Below are 15,636 nucleotides of genomic sequence, written 5' to 3' on the forward strand. Positions count from 1 at the left end.
CCCCAGAGCCACACCATTGGACACAGGAGGCCAGTTGAGCTGCATAGTAATAATTCTTAAAGTTGGAAATGCCTAGGCCACCACATTTAGAGGGTCGCTGTAGTAAATGATAGTTTAAATCTAGGATGTTTGTTAGCCCAAATAAAATGGGAAGTTTGGTGTTGCAAAAATTTTAAAACATAGGGGGGGAACATAAATTGGGAAGGTCTGGAAGAGATACAGGATCCTAGGGAGTATGGTCATCTTTACAGAGTAAACCCGGCCTATCCATGAGATAAAGTAGGTAGACCACGTTTGAAGGTCCGCACATACTGTATCTGGTCTAGAAGTGGGGGAAATTTTGCTTGAAAGAGTTGATGGTGTCTACAGTATGCGTTAAATATACACATAAATATTTATTCTACCGTTTATGCGAGGAAAATGGGAATGACGACTCGAGTTGCACTTTAGACGCAGTAGAGATATAAAAATCAAGCACTTCAGTCTTACCGGTGTTATTCTTTTATCCCGAGTGCTCTGAATACAAGTCTATCTCTACGAGGAGAGGGGGAAGTGACAGGGTAGGATCTGCAAGGGAAATCAATACGTCATCAGCATAAAGAGCGATTTTATGTTCTGTGGAACTGTCATGCTCGGCTTGAGTTGGGGATCTAATGACTGATCAATGACTGAGAATGAAACACTGAAGAAAGATTAGTTAAGTTTTATTGAGACTTCAATCATACACAACGGCTAGGAGATAAGTCTGAGTGAATTCTGAAGGACGAAATGTTCGTGACTAGTAAACAATGATGAAGAATACTGAATGAAGAAGTGATTTATGATTTGTAAATGATGCTGCAGAACACTGAATGGAGAGATGACTTGTGATTTGCAAATGATGCTGAAGAACACTGAATGGAAAGATGACTTGTGATTTGTAAATGATGCTGAAGAACACTGAATGGAGAGATGACTTGTGATTTGTAAACAATGCTGAATAACACTGAATGGAGAGATGACTTGTGATTTGTTGAAGATATGATCACTGTGAGCACCATCAGCAAATGGAGACCATCTACTGGATAGTGGACCCAGTGGTTAAACTGCAAGATGCGGTGGACTTCAAACATAGGACTGCAATATCAGAACTGACCACCGGGCGACCACAGCAGAACCAGGATTCCAGGGGTTAACCTGGGAGCACAGAGCTTGAGCACCTTACAGCAGCAAGTAACTTGAAGCACTGGCACCATAGCTAAGCATCCAACCCTTTTAATAAGGGAAAACTGCACCGGATTGGCTGGACGTGAACTGGGATACCTATTGGCTAGGCTTGGTCTCCAACATGGCTGCTCCCTGCACAGAGGACACATGTGGAACCAGCACACAGCCACTACCTCTGGCCTTAGCCTCCCAGATGCCGCACTCCAGCAACAGGACACCGGGAAACAGATACCTCCAGCTGCCGTGCTCCGCTCCCCAGGACCCGAATCCCGGCCTCCAGATGCCCGACAGCTGCACCGGAGGACCTCACTGCCGCAGCTCCTATCTGTCAAAGCCACACCAGCCAACCAAAAAGAAGGCCGCAGGGAGCAGAACTAGAGGTAAGACTCCGGATTCTGACAGTACCCTCCTTTTTAGGGTGGTCTCCGAACACCCACGCTGCTTAGTGGGATTATTGGCATGAAAGGCATGAATCAGTCTTGGAGTGTTAACATCCTCTGCAGCCACCCAAGATCTTTCCTCTGGACCATATTCTCACCAATCTATGAGATACTGGAGATGACCATACCTCTTGCGGAAGTCAAGAATCTTATGAACCTCAAATTCCTCATTTTGAGCAGCTTGAACCTTGGGTGGTTTAAGGAAAGCTGCTCGAAAACAATTTAGTACAAGAGGCTTTAGCAGAGAAATGTGAAAGGCATTGGGAATTTTCAAATAGGGAGGCAGTTTCACCTTGTAAGATTCAGGATTCAACACTCTTTCAATAGGATACAGACCGATGAATCTTGGAGCAAACTTTTTGGTAGCAACTTTGAGTCTGAGGTTTCTGGTGGATATCCAAACACGATCTCTCACTTTGAGACTAGGAACAGCCCTCCGTTTCCGATTGGCATAGGTCTTATATTTTTGGAAAGTCTTAAGTAGCGTCTTATGAATTTGTTTCCAAATCTTAGTGAACTGACGAAGAGCAGATTCAGCAGCAGGAACCTCGAGAGCTGGGAGAGATTCGAAGGAAGGAACTCGTGGATGAAAACCATAGTTAATGAAGAAAGGAGTGGAATTGGTGGAAGAATGATGTAGGTTATTGTGTGCAAACTCAGCAAATGGGAGGTTATCCATCCAGTCATCCTTAGCAGGGGACATGAACATCCATAAGAAAGTTTCCAGATCTTGGTTGACTCAGTCTGTCAGTCTGGGGATGATATGCCGAAGAGAAGTTCAACTTGATTCCTAGGACCGAGCTGAGAGCTTTCCAGAACTTGGCCACGAATTGAGGACCCTGATCAGAAGCTATTTCCTGTGGGAGACCATGCAAATTGACAATCTCTGAGAAAAACAATTTGGATAACTGAGGAGCAGAGGGAAGACCAGTGAGGGGTATGAAGTGAGCCATCTTCGAAAATCGGTCCACAATGACCCAAATGGTGTTGTGCCCTTTGGAGACTGGCAAATCGGTTATGAAATCCATAGAGATGTGAGTCCAAGGCTTTTGAGGTGTTGGAAGTGGATGAAGAAGACCCGAGGGAGAAGTTTGTGGACTTTTATGTTGAGCGCACTTGGAACAGGCTGCTACAAATTCAAAGACATCCATTTTAAGATAAGGCCACCAGTAGAATCGTTGAATGAACTTGAGTCTAAAGACCACTGGCATGACCCATGAAAGAAGAAGAATGAGCCTACGTAAACAATTTCCTGCAAAGTTTTGGTGCCACAAAAGTTCTTCCCAGAGGAGGCAGAGGAACAGTATGAGTTGAGGCAAATGAAGCTGGATTCAGAATAAATTGTTTCTCAGAGGAGTCGAGTGAATCATCCATTTGAAAAGAACGAGAAAGTGCATCTGCTCTTCGATTTAAGGTTCCTTGGTTGTAAGAGTTTGAAGGAGAACCGAGAGAAGAAGAGAACCCATCTGGCTTGCCGTGGATTCAAATAACGAGCTGTCTGGAGGTACAGAAGATTCTTGTGATCCGCGATAACAGAAATAGGGTGTTGAGCTCCCTCTAATAAATATTGCCACTCTTCAAAAGCTAATTTTATGGCCAACAGTTCTTGTTCGCCAATTGGATAATTTTGTTCTGCTTGGGAGAATCTTCGAGAAAAATCTGCACAAGGATGACTTTTTTTTAATCTTCAAAGAGCTGAGAAAGAACTGCCACGACTCCCACCGAAGAAGCATCTACTTCCACGTGAAAGGGGCGACTGAGATCAGGTTGGCGAGGAATTGGAGTGGACATGAAGGCCTCTTAAGAACGTGAAGGCTTTCAGAGCCTCGGGTGGCCAAATCGAAGGATTGGCTCCTTTCCTGGTTAACATGGTAATTGGGGCGATGATCGTGGAGTAGTCTTTGATACATTTTTTGTAGAAGTTGGCAAAGCCAAGAAATCATTGCATCCCTTTTAGAGTGGTAGGAAGAGTCCAATCACAAATCGCTTGGACCTTGGTTGAATCCATCTGTAGTTCCTGTCCGGAGATTACATAAATGAGAAAGGAGATGGATGGTACCTCAAAGGTGGACTTTTCTAACTTGCAAAAGAGATGATTCTTCCTAAGATGGTTTAAGACCTCTTTGACTTGCTCACGATGGACCTTCAAATCTTTAGAGAAAATGAGAATATCATCTAAATATACCACTAGGCAACTGTAAAGAAGATCTCTGAATATCTTGTTCTCGAAGTTCTGGAATACCACCGAGGCATTGCAAAGGCCAAAGGGCATCACTAGATACTCGTAACGCCCATCCCGGGTATTAAAAGCGGTCTTCCATTCATCTCCAGTGCGAATACGTATCAGGTTATAAGCCCCTCAAAGGTCCAACTTAGTGAAAACGGTGGCTCCTTTCACTCGATCGAACAACTCAGAAATCAGGGACAGAGGATATCTGTTCTTCACAGTGATCTCATTCAATCCCCAGTAATCTATGCATGGCCGCAAACCCCCATCCTTATTTTTCATGAAAAAGAAACCTTCCCCTGCCGGGGAAGAAGAGGGGCAAATAAAACCCTTAGTGAGATTTTCCGAAATGTAGTCTGACATGGCCTGGGTCTCTGGAAGGGATAACGGGTATATTCGACCTCTTGGAGGAGTCTTGCCAGGTATAAAATCAATAGGGCAGTTCCAACTATGATGGGGAGGCAAAGTGTCCACTCCCTGTTTACTAAAGACATCTTGAAAGTCCTGATAGGCTACCAGGAGTTAAGAAGGATTGAAATTACGAAGAGGTTTCACAGGTGCCAAGTACTCATGGGAGCAAGACTCACCCCAAGCGAGCACATCCATAGTCTGTCAACTGATGCAGGGATTATGTCTTTGTAGACAAGGGAATCCAATAATTAATGCTTTAGAGGGTTTAGGAATTACTAGAAAAGAGATGTTTTCTGAATGAAGAGCTCCAATCTTTAATTTGAGAGTAACAGTGCGGTGAGTAATGATTCCACCAGGGATGTAACTTCCATCAACTGCCATGATTGAAATAGGATGATCCAACCTCACCATCTGGATTCTGGTTCATTTGACAAGTGCTAAGGTGATAAAATGCTCAGCTGCTCCAGAGTCGAGTAGAGCAGAAACAAAAACTGAAGAAGAAGAGCTCTAGACAAGTGGTAAGAACAGATTCTTTCCTGAGAGGTAATTCCGAGGAGACTCCTAACTTAACCTCTCCTGCATAAGTTAGGAGTGGGAGTTTCCCGGCCGATGACTGCAGGACTTGACAAAGTGATCAGCTGATCCGCAATACATATAGGGGTTTCCTCATCTCCGCCTTTGTCGTTCTTCATCAGTGAGACGGGGCCGGTTAACTTGCATGGGAGAAGATGGTCTAGGAAGAGGAGCAACCCGAGGTCTCAGACGGTCAAACTTTGATCTTTCCAAGCAACGCTCTCTATACCTTAGATCCAACTTGTTGCATAGAGAGATTAGTTTGTACAACTTGTCTGGAATGTCTAGGGTTGCTAGATCATCCTTAATCTTGTCTCAAAGACCATTCCAGAAAGCTGCTATGAGAGCCTCTTCGTTCCAACCAAGTTAAGAAGAGATGGTATAAAACTGGATAATGTATTGACTGACGGTTCTAGTTCCCTGTCACAAACGCAGAATCTCCAAGGAAGCTGCGGAAGTCCTGCCTGGTTCGTCAAAAATCTTTCGGAAAGTGGATACAAATTCCGAGTAGTTTGAAAGAATGGAATCTGCTCTCTCCAACAGAGGAGATGCCCATTCCAATGCCTGACCGGTTAGCAGAGAAATAAAATAATCTATTCTGGTCTGGGCGGTTGAGAAATTCACTGACTACAGCTCAAACTGAATCTCACATTGGTTGAGGAATCCGTGGCATTGCTTTGGAGTACCATCAAATTTACTACATGAAGGTAATTGCAACAGTGGAATTGGAACAGGCACAGGAGCTGTTAGAACTGGAGTGGCAGGAATGGGAGCTGGCACTTGAGGTATGGATATGACTATATGGAGAGAGTTGAGATGAGCTGACATATTTTGCATAAAATGCATGATTTGAGCTTGCGTAGCTTCCTGTTTGTTTAAACGTCACTGTATGTCTAAGGCTGCGTCACCCACAGCCTGATCACCCGTCGGATCCATGAGGCCAGTGCTTACTGTCAAGCTCGGATTGAGTTGGAGATCAGTCTGATGACTGATCAATAACTGAGAACAAAACACCGAGGAAAGATTAGTTCAGTTTTAATGAGACATCAATCATACACAATGGCTAGGAGATAAGTCTGAGTGAATTTTGAAGGACAAAATGTTCGTGACTAGTAAACGATGAAGAATACTGAATGAAGAAGTGATTTATCATTTGTATATGATGCTGAAGAACACTGAATGGAGAGATGACTTGTGTGATTTGTTGAAGAGAGGAGAGGATCACTGTGAGCACCATCAGCAAACTGAGACCCTCTACTGGATAGTGGACCCAGTGGTTAAACTGCAAGAGGCGGTTGACTTCGAGCAAAGGACTGCAATAACAGAACTGACCACCGGTTGGCTACAGCAGAACCAGGATCCCAGAGGTTAACCTGGGAGCACAGAGCTTGAGCACCTTACAACAGCAAGTAACTTGAAGCACTGGCACCATAGCTAAGCATCCAACCCTTTTTGTATGGGAAGACTGCACCGGATTGGCTGGACGTGTACTGGGATACCTATTTGCTAGGCTTGGTCTCCAACATGGCTGCTCCCTGCACAGAGGACACATGTGGAACCAGCACACAGCCACTACCTATGGCCTTAGCCTCCCAGACGCCACACTCCAGCAACAGGACACTGAGAAACAGACACCTCCGGCTGCCATGCTCCACTCCCCAGGACCCGAATCCCGGACTCCAGATGCCCAGCAGCCGCACTGGAGGACCTCGCTGCCGCAGCTCCTATCCGTCACAGCCACACCAGCCAACCAACAGAAAGGCCGCAGGGACCAGAACTGGAGGTAGGACTTTGGATGCTGACCGGAACCAGTTTTCACTCCCTAAATGTCCCCATTGTTACGAATTTGCGCTGCCAAAGGTTCCATGACCAGAACAAATATCAGGGGCAGGAGTGGGCAGCCCTGCCTAGTACCATTGTTTATTTCAAAACGGAAAGAGGAGACGCCATTGACGGAGACCTGCGCAAATGAATTGCAATATAATGCCGAAATTCCTTCATAGAAATTGCCAAAGAAACCCATACGATGGAGAACCGAGAAGGCAAAAGGCCATGAAATACAGTCAAATGCCTTATCTGCATCCAGGGACATTATGAGAGTGGGGGATTTGCTCCAATGAATGGAGTGGATTATATCTATGGCTCTCCTAGTATTGTCGGCCAGGGATAAATCCAACCTGGTCGGGGTGGACAAGAGCGGAGAGAAGGGGAGCTAATCTGGTCGCCAGGATTTTGGCATACATTTTTAAATCGACATTAAATAGCGAGATCGGCCTATAATTATCGCAGTGAGTAGGGTCTTTGTCATGCTTGGGATCACTATAATGTCCGCCTGAGTAGTTGCAGGAGCAAATGATGCTCCTCCTAAAATGTGATTGAACAAAGAGGTAAAGCGCGGGGCCAACTCCTTGGCAAAATGCTTATAGTAATGTGCCGTGAAACCATCAGGGCCAGGGGCAGCAGAGGACCGCATTGATTTGATGGCCACAATAGTCTCCTCTTTTGAGATGTTCTGATTTAATGCTTCCAACTGGGCCTCCGAGACATTCGGTAAGGGGGTCAATGATAAATAGGAACATACTTCTATGGAGTCAAAGGAGGAATTTCGGGAGAGGGATGTCAAATTATATAACGAACTATAGTAGTCTTTGAATTCATTGGCCATCAATCGAGGATCAAAGGTGAGCGCATTTAAGGTTCTGGAATGCAATTTGTCAATTGTGCCACCCGCCCTCTTGCGTATTAGTTTATTCTCCATCAGAGAAGTTTATCTGCTTTAGCGTAAAATTTCTGATTCAACTTTTGCAATACAAGGGCGGCACGATGAAACAAAAGTGCATTCAGTTGACCTTGTAAAAGTAGTTATTTGAGTCAACAGGGCAGAGGAGGGAGACAATTTATGTTGAGCAACCAGGCCATCAATTTGGGTTTCTAACAAATGGATCTCCTGCGTCGCTTTTTTACGCAGCAAAGAGGTCCTCACCATAAGAAAGCCTCGTAAGGTGGCTTTATGCGCTTCCCATACAATGGTGGTCATTCCGAGTTGTTCGCTCGCAAGCTGATTTTAGCAGCTTTGCACACGCTAAGCCGCCGCCTACTGGGAGTGAATCTTAGCTTATCAAAATTGCGAACGAAAGATTAGCAAAATTGCGATTAGACACTTCTTAGCAGTTTCTGAGTAGCTTCAAACTTACTCGGCATCTGCGATCAGTTCAGTGCTTGCCGTTCCTGGTTTGACGTCATAAACACACCCAGCGTTCGCCCAGACACTCCTCCGTTTCTCCAGCCACTCCCGCGTTTTTCCAAGAAACGGTAGCATTTTTTCACACACTCCCATAAAACGGCCTGTTTCCGCTCAGAAACGCCCACTTCCTGTCAATCACACTATGATCACCAGAACGAAGAAAAAAACCTCGTAATGCCATGAGTAAAATACCTAACTGCATAGCAAATTTACTTGGCGCAGTCGCAGTGCGAACATTGCGCATGCGCAGTTAGCGGAAAATCGCTGCGATGCGAAGAAAAATACAGAGCGAACAACTCGGAATGACCCCCAATACTAGGCAGACATCAGGTGTGACATTCTCAAAGTAATATTCTATGGCTGTTTTTATTTCCACCGATATTGTCGAGTGAAGTAGTAAAGAGTAATCAAGCCGCCATTTGCGATCACAATGTGGAGAGTGATAGAGGTCAAGACAGATATAAACCCCCGAGTGGTCAGTCCAAGTAAAAGGGGTCATTCCCACATCAGTAATCTTAGAGGCAATGGAAGATGAGATGTGGATCATATCTATCCGGGAATAGTGTCGGTGTGGGGCCAAATAGTGAGTATACTCCCTTGCCACAGAGTGCCGAAGACGCCAGGAATCATGCAAATCATGGTACTTAAGAGAAGCCGCTAGTGGATGTGAAGCCCTAGAGGCCAAGGGGGGGCCAGTCCGATCAAGTAGGGGATCAAGTATAGTATTAAAGTCCCTGTCCAACACGATGTGACCCTGCGCCATTTTGCCAATGTGTCAAAAGAGGGAATTGAAGATTTAGGGTTGATCCTGATTAGGACCGTACAGAGAAATCAGAGTAAAAACCTCCGTACGAATGGTGGCAATAACCATTAAATAATGTCCCTCTGAGTCGGCTACAGTTTTGCTATGTACAAATGGAATACATTTATTAATTAAAATAGCCACTCCACGTTTTTTTACAATCTGCTGACGCAAAATAGGTCTGCGAAAATGACTTGCCTCGGAGTTGGGTGTGGGTACCTGTGAGATGAGTTTCTTGGAGAAACACCACGTTGGCTTTCTCCCGTCTACAGGCCCCCAAAACCATTATACGTTTCTTAGGGGAGTTAAGCCCGTTCACATTAACAGATAACTTTAGGGGCATGGCAATGTGAAAAATAGAGGCTCAGCTACTACTGCATATAGGTGTAGCACACGGAGACGAAAGTCCCTCAGAGTCCGTCCCCCAAACAGCATTAGTTGGTAACATGAGAAACTACTTGGGACCCACCACAAGGACCAAAAAGAAAAAAGGGAAAAAGGAGACAAGAAAGGAGAAAAAGAGAAGAAAAACAAAGAAAAACTAAGAAAAGAGTGGTAAAAGAGCCCGAATGGGTAGAAACCCTGTAAATATGGATCCTGTAATAGGACCGCAAAACAAATAGATAACAAATAAAACATAATATATATGAAAGGGAGCATGGAGGTGGTGGCAAAAAAAACCTAGCATACCTAGTGGAGTAGCCGGACCGCGTGCAGAGTGGCCTAGGCCTAGGCAAGTGGGCACATGCACTCTCTTTCCCAGACACAGGTTAAGAAAGGGGAGAAAAAGGAGAGTTGGAAGGAAAAAAGGGGGTAAGGAACGGGGAGGGGGAGGGAACATAGTAGGAGAGGCGGGGGAGAAACACAAATGTAGAACGTTGAGCAAACACCACAATAAGGAAAGAGTTATAGAATACATTAACTTAGTAACATATGCAGTAGCTGGGAAGTCCAAGGAGCAGCGACCGGGTCAGCAAGCTCAGGGAGGGTCTCCAACTATCAGTAACAGACATAAGTACAAAAATTATAATGAAACCAGTTATATAGCAAACATTAAGAGTGGGGCATTTGTAAAAAAACAGATGAAAACAAACCATGGAATATCATGGATATGAGGGAGGACCATGGAACGAGGGTCAAACAGTCCAATTCCAAGGGATGCCTCCAGTAAAAAGCAACAAGAGAGTCAAGAGGGCAAATGATCAAGTAGGGTCACTGTCCTTATCTCGAGAATGGTACACCCTCGTCCAATTTGGCTGAGGTGGGCCAGGACGTTGAGGTTTCAGGGATGTAGACCTAGTAGCAGAGGATGCGGGAAGACTCCGGAAGAAGATCAAGTTTACTCAACAGTTCCTGTCCTTGAGTTCACCGCATAAGAGGTTCCGTTGACAAGAAGATGCAGCATAAAAGGGAATCCCCATTGGTAGCGTATCTGATGTTGACAAAGAATCTTGGTGATCGGCTGAAAAGCTCGTCGTTTTTGAATGGTCGAGGGGGTCAAGTCCTGGTTCTTCTGCAATTGCATGCCTAGATAAGGAATATTCGAGGAGTCCCGGGTTGAGGCAATAAGTTTCTCCTTTGAACATTAATAATGCAGACGGACTATGACGTCCCTAGGAGGTTGCGATGACAAAGGTTTGGATCGCAGGGCTCTGTGTGCTCTGTCATAAAGGCAGTCTTCGTCAGTCAGCTCAGGTACCAAGTGTTGAAAAAGATCTTTCAAGGAGGACAATGCGGAACTTGTCGCCGATTCTGCCATTTTACGGATCCGCAAATGATTGCGTAGGAGCGATTCTCCTGATCCTCCTGCCGCTCCTTCAGGGTATCAACCTCAGCATGGAGCCTCGAAAGTTCTTTATCCAGTTGGAGTTGTGATCAGCAGAGATCATCCGTTTTAGTCTCCAGAGCGTCTGTCCTGTTTCCAAGAGAGGCAATCTCAGTTTTAAATTCCATAACGGCTTTGGAGAGTTCCCGTTTAAATGCTGACTGCACTCCCTCTAAAAGGCCTGCCATCACTGCCTGGATCTGCGGATCAATGCACGTCTCCAAAGAGAGAGGAGAAGAAGGGGACTCCTGTGATTGCGTCATATTCTGAGAGCCTTTATACCTAGTGCCAAAAAAAGTTTGCAGAGGCTTGTTGAGCTTTCTTCTGTTTTTGAGCCATTTTCAAAAGTATAGAAGATACAAAAGTTGTCACTGATTTCAAAGTTGCTCCAAGAGAGGGTGTTAAGAGGGAGCTGGGGGAGACATAGGTATATCAGCAAGCGGTCATCTCGGCCACATATTGGTGCTTAGCCCTGCATCAGTGTAACCGTAAAAGAGCCTAGAATCAGCTGAAGTACAAGTTTAATCAGGGTCAACCACAACTGTGAGTGACATGCAGGGCAGCTAGGCACTGGGGTGGCCCAGGCCTCACTTTTATATTCAGCTATAAAAATGGACAGTATACAACATGGAGAGCAGATACTAGGGAGATAATAGTAGTAGGCTAGTTATGGTGACTCACCACTGTTTGCACTGTTCCATCAGTGGTGGGACCCTTTCAGATGTCCCCACAGTGTGCCGCAGCCTCAGATCTAGGGACCCCCAGCACCAGGTGGCCAAGCGTTGCAGCCTCGCCAAGTGCAGAGAGGAGACCAGGTGGGAGGTGTCCAGCTGCCCTGCCATCCGGCCACCCAGTAATGAGAGGGAGCCGCAGGATGCACGGAGCGGCACGGTCACTAGAGCTGGGGGGAGATGTCCGCGCTCCCAGGTGAGGAGGTCCATCCCTGATGCCACAAGGGGAGGGTGGAAGAAGGTGTCCATGCTTCCCAGGAAGGAGGTCCATCTCCAAGTGCCGCAGGAAGAGGGTGGGTGAAGCCGGCACACAGCAGAAAATTGAGGTCCCGGCATCAGTGTCGGGGGGGAGGCCGCAACCTGCAGGGACACCGAGAAGCATCCCTCGGCTCCGCAGCACAGCTCCCCAGGCCCAGGTGACACCCGGAGGTCAGCAGCAACAGCAGTAGGTTACCCCAGGTCACCGGTGAGTGTAACTTTAGGCAGTGGCAGGCAGGAGCTCGTGGACAGCACATCTGCTCTTGCTGCTGGCCAAACCACGCCCCCATGAGACTTAACTTTCAATATGATACATAGGGTGGAATTCAATTCTTTCAGCCCCCTCCCGCACCCGTTCTATTATTGCAGAGAGGTGTGGTATCATCATTTCAACTCACTCCCCCCCCCCCCCCCCGGGGTAGTAATGCACCCAACCCTTTACGCAGCTAAACCTGATTACTATGGGAACTTTAGACAGGAGATTGAGCGCAATATATCATTTGAATACTGCCATTAAAGTTAAGTTAACAACACAAACTTGAACAGTATATATATTCATAGGATGGTTGGGATGGATTAAACTCATTGAGTTCTAAAATCCAAAAGACATCAATTTATCAAGCAACAATTTGATCAAATCAATGAGTTTAAGTGTTTTTTTTTGGGAGAGTTGCAAATCGGCAAAAATACAATTTTACTTTCTGGATGGCCAACCATGACAAGAAATCACAATAGACGTATGTACAGTATTATGGGGGCTGTGAAACCAAACAGTATGATTAAAGCACAAAGGCATTTGTGATCCAGTGCACCTGTCTGTGTACCCCGAACAACAGTTTATTATTATTTGTTGTTCTGATATGTTGATGTCATTGTATGTTGTGGGTATTTTTATTTATTGTTCTATAAGTTAGACAAGCTATTCTTAAATGTTGTCATGTGCAATATTTATTCAGATATGAGAAAACAATAGGTCTGATTTAAATTTTTAGTGTATTCAGATCATGGTCAACAGTCACCAACTGCCATGGAAGAAGAACACTCAGCACCAACTACCATGAGGGATGGACACACAGAGATAAGTTTTATCATTTCCCCACTAATCACAATCTGGCTATTGCCCCTAATTCATCCACCACTAGCTCCAAGGGGATCAGTATGATATCCCAGCTGTCAGGATCCCAGTGGTCAGGAGGCTAACACCGGGATCCCAACAGCCGGCATACCGGTGGTGAGCGCAGCATGTCCCCTTGTGGGCTCACTGCACTTGCCATGCTTTCAGCCTGGTGGTGACCTTAGGTCACCAGAGGGTTATATTCCCACACGGGTGGTGGCATGGACCACCACCTCAGTGGGAATTCCGACCACCGGTATTTCACCGGTAGTCAGGATTCTGGCGTCAGTCTAATGACAGCCAGGATCCCGACAACCGGTAAATTGACTGCCTACCACTCCAGCATCATGGGAATATAACCTGTGTTTTTAACTGCATTGGTGATCAGTAATTGCGCTTCTGTGACCTGTGTATTCTATACCTGCACAGCCTCCACTGGCGTTTCTATAATGGGTGCAGTGTGTGCAGTGCACATGGGCCCCTGAATCCAGAGGGGGCCCCCACCGCACACGCTGCACCCATTTTTAAAATACTCACCCCTCCGGAGTCCAGTGTCGGCATCTGCAGCACTGTGAAAACACAGTGAAAATGGCTCCGCGGCCATTTCACGGAGTTTTGCGCATGCGCAGTAGAGAAATCTCAGGGAAAATGGTCACCGCGCCATTTTCCCAGAGATCTGCGCTTGCGCAGTAGAGTATGAGCCCTCTAGTGCTCAGACTCTACAGCGCTCCAGGCAGAGAGAAGGGAGCCCGAATGGAGGAGGCTGAACACGGGCCTCCTCCTCTCTTAAAGCGCCCTAACAGCATCGCATCTGTCTGGTGTTTGCCATCTACAGAATAAACTGTGTTTTGTTTGAAACAATCTACCTAGGTTATTTAAAAGATCCCACTATTAGGTGCTGTCCTCACAGGCACAAAATAATTATTCTATGAATAAATATACTATAGACTGGAAAATTTCAATAACCTGTACACGGAAACAAAAACCTTTCTTAAACATGCACTTATGGGGACTTTCAACAAAATAAAAGAATGTACAGTAGTACTTCAATTAACAAGAAATTGCAATTGGCATTGTTAAAAATATAAGACATTTTACAATGCCAAAAAAGTTCATCAAACATATACTGTATACCCATAAAAGAACAAAATTGTAACTCTGACACTAGCCTTAAAAATAAAGGGAAAATATCCAATTGCAAAAATACAAAATTAATTAATTAAACATTGCTGATGTCCACATGTGGACTTAGCGCCTTATTCAGAATTGTTAGCAAACCAAAAAAGCACAGTAATGTGGTGATTTTAAATATAAATCTCTTTGCACATGTTACATCTACATGACCTGCAGTGTAACATGGTTTTGCCCAATTGCTAACATTTTTGGTTTGCTAACAAACCTGAATAACCCCCTCAGTGACTTAAATCCACTCTAAAGAACAAAAACTACACTGAAAAGCAACATAGATCAGTCTAAGTAAAATAAATGCTAACCACCAGTACTGTATGGTAAATGTTATAGTCCAAAACAACAGAAGATAAAATGTATAAATATTTAATATCACAAACAATGTGTAATATAATATTTCTTTTATAAATCAGTATAAAACCTAATTATACACATACAAAACAATAGCCCTTTAGTAAAAATGTATCTCACTCTTATTAGTCAGATAAATAAGAGAGCCATGGCCATTTTCTTAAATAACATGGTTACCTTTCCCTCCTACCACCACCACTACCACTACATGTCATTCAACATAATCAGCATGTGGGTCTTTCTGTCAGTCATCTTATACAATGGACACAATAATGTGCAAAGTTTCGCTGGTCATCTGGCTCTGAAATTTGAATATTGATAAATTTCTAAACATTTTCCATGTTAAGCTACTGTACTGGTGTTATTAAAGTCTTATTTTAAAAACATAAATAAAATCCAATTATAGTACATCTAAAATAATGAAATCATTGAAGATTTACTTACAGTATGTAACAAAGTATGTGGCTTTCATAAGCCTTATATCATACCTATCAACTTTCATGCTGACAGCACTCTGCTTTCAATTACAGTACACACCCATCACCTGTGTGCTTCCCAGTAGTTAACCATCACCTGGCTGTGTTCACCTGCGACACTGTTACTTCAGTTATAATTCTTCAGTTACCAGTGCATATTCAGCATACCTCCCAACATGACCCTCTCCAGGAGGGACAGAATGCTCTGCTCCTGGACTTCTTTCTTAATGTATGCTTGCCTACACCTGTGCTGAAACACCTTTCTTATCCATTAACCTGTTCAAAACAGTTGCCGGCAATTACAAATTAAGAGAGAAGTCCAGGAGCAGAGCATTTTGTCCCTCCTGGAGAGGGTCATGTTGTGAGGTATGATATTCAGTCCTACAGTCTTCAGTCATCATATCTAGTCAAGGCTGTCTGCAATTACCATTCCAGTATCCAGTCTGTCTGCTGTTAACCCTTGCCTTGCCAGTCATCCTGCAGCTACACTCCAGATTTATTACCTTGTGGTCTCCAGCCTATTGTGTGAGCCATTACTGCTAGAGGTTTAAGACAAGGCAGCATCTCAAGAACCGGTGAGCACATACTGCTCTATGGGAACAGGAGCAGCTGTTACTGGCAGAAGGCCCTGATTTTGTGAATATTAAATAATAAATACAATCACAGCGGCGATGTTTTTGTACTTGTAGAGTAACTCCCAGTCAGCGCAGCTCCTGTGGCTGGCCGGGAGTTACTCGTAGCTGCTCTGGGTTGCAGCGGCTGCGGCCCGCCCCCTGCACAGTCCGGCCAT

The 15,636-nt window shown here is 44.9% G+C and overlaps 1 long non-coding RNA gene across 1 annotated transcript in view; it reads right to left on the reverse strand.

The window, feature by feature from the left end:
* The window catches only part of LOC135058013 (uncharacterized), a 351,258-nt gene extending 336,249 nt beyond the window's left edge, over positions 1–15,009 (reverse strand). Inside the window, exon 1 of the long non-coding RNA XR_010244529.1 lies at positions 14,944–15,009. This is a non-coding gene — a long non-coding RNA (uncharacterized LOC135058013). The remainder of the gene's footprint in view (positions 1–14,943) is intronic.
* Between the last annotated feature and the right edge of the window lie 627 nt (positions 15,010–15,636).

The sequence above is a fragment of the Pseudophryne corroboree genome, chromosome 3, assembly GCF_028390025.1.
Source record: "Pseudophryne corroboree isolate aPseCor3 chromosome 3, aPseCor3.hap2, whole genome shotgun sequence".
Lineage (NCBI taxonomy): Eukaryota > Metazoa > Chordata > Amphibia > Anura > Myobatrachidae > Pseudophryne > Pseudophryne corroboree.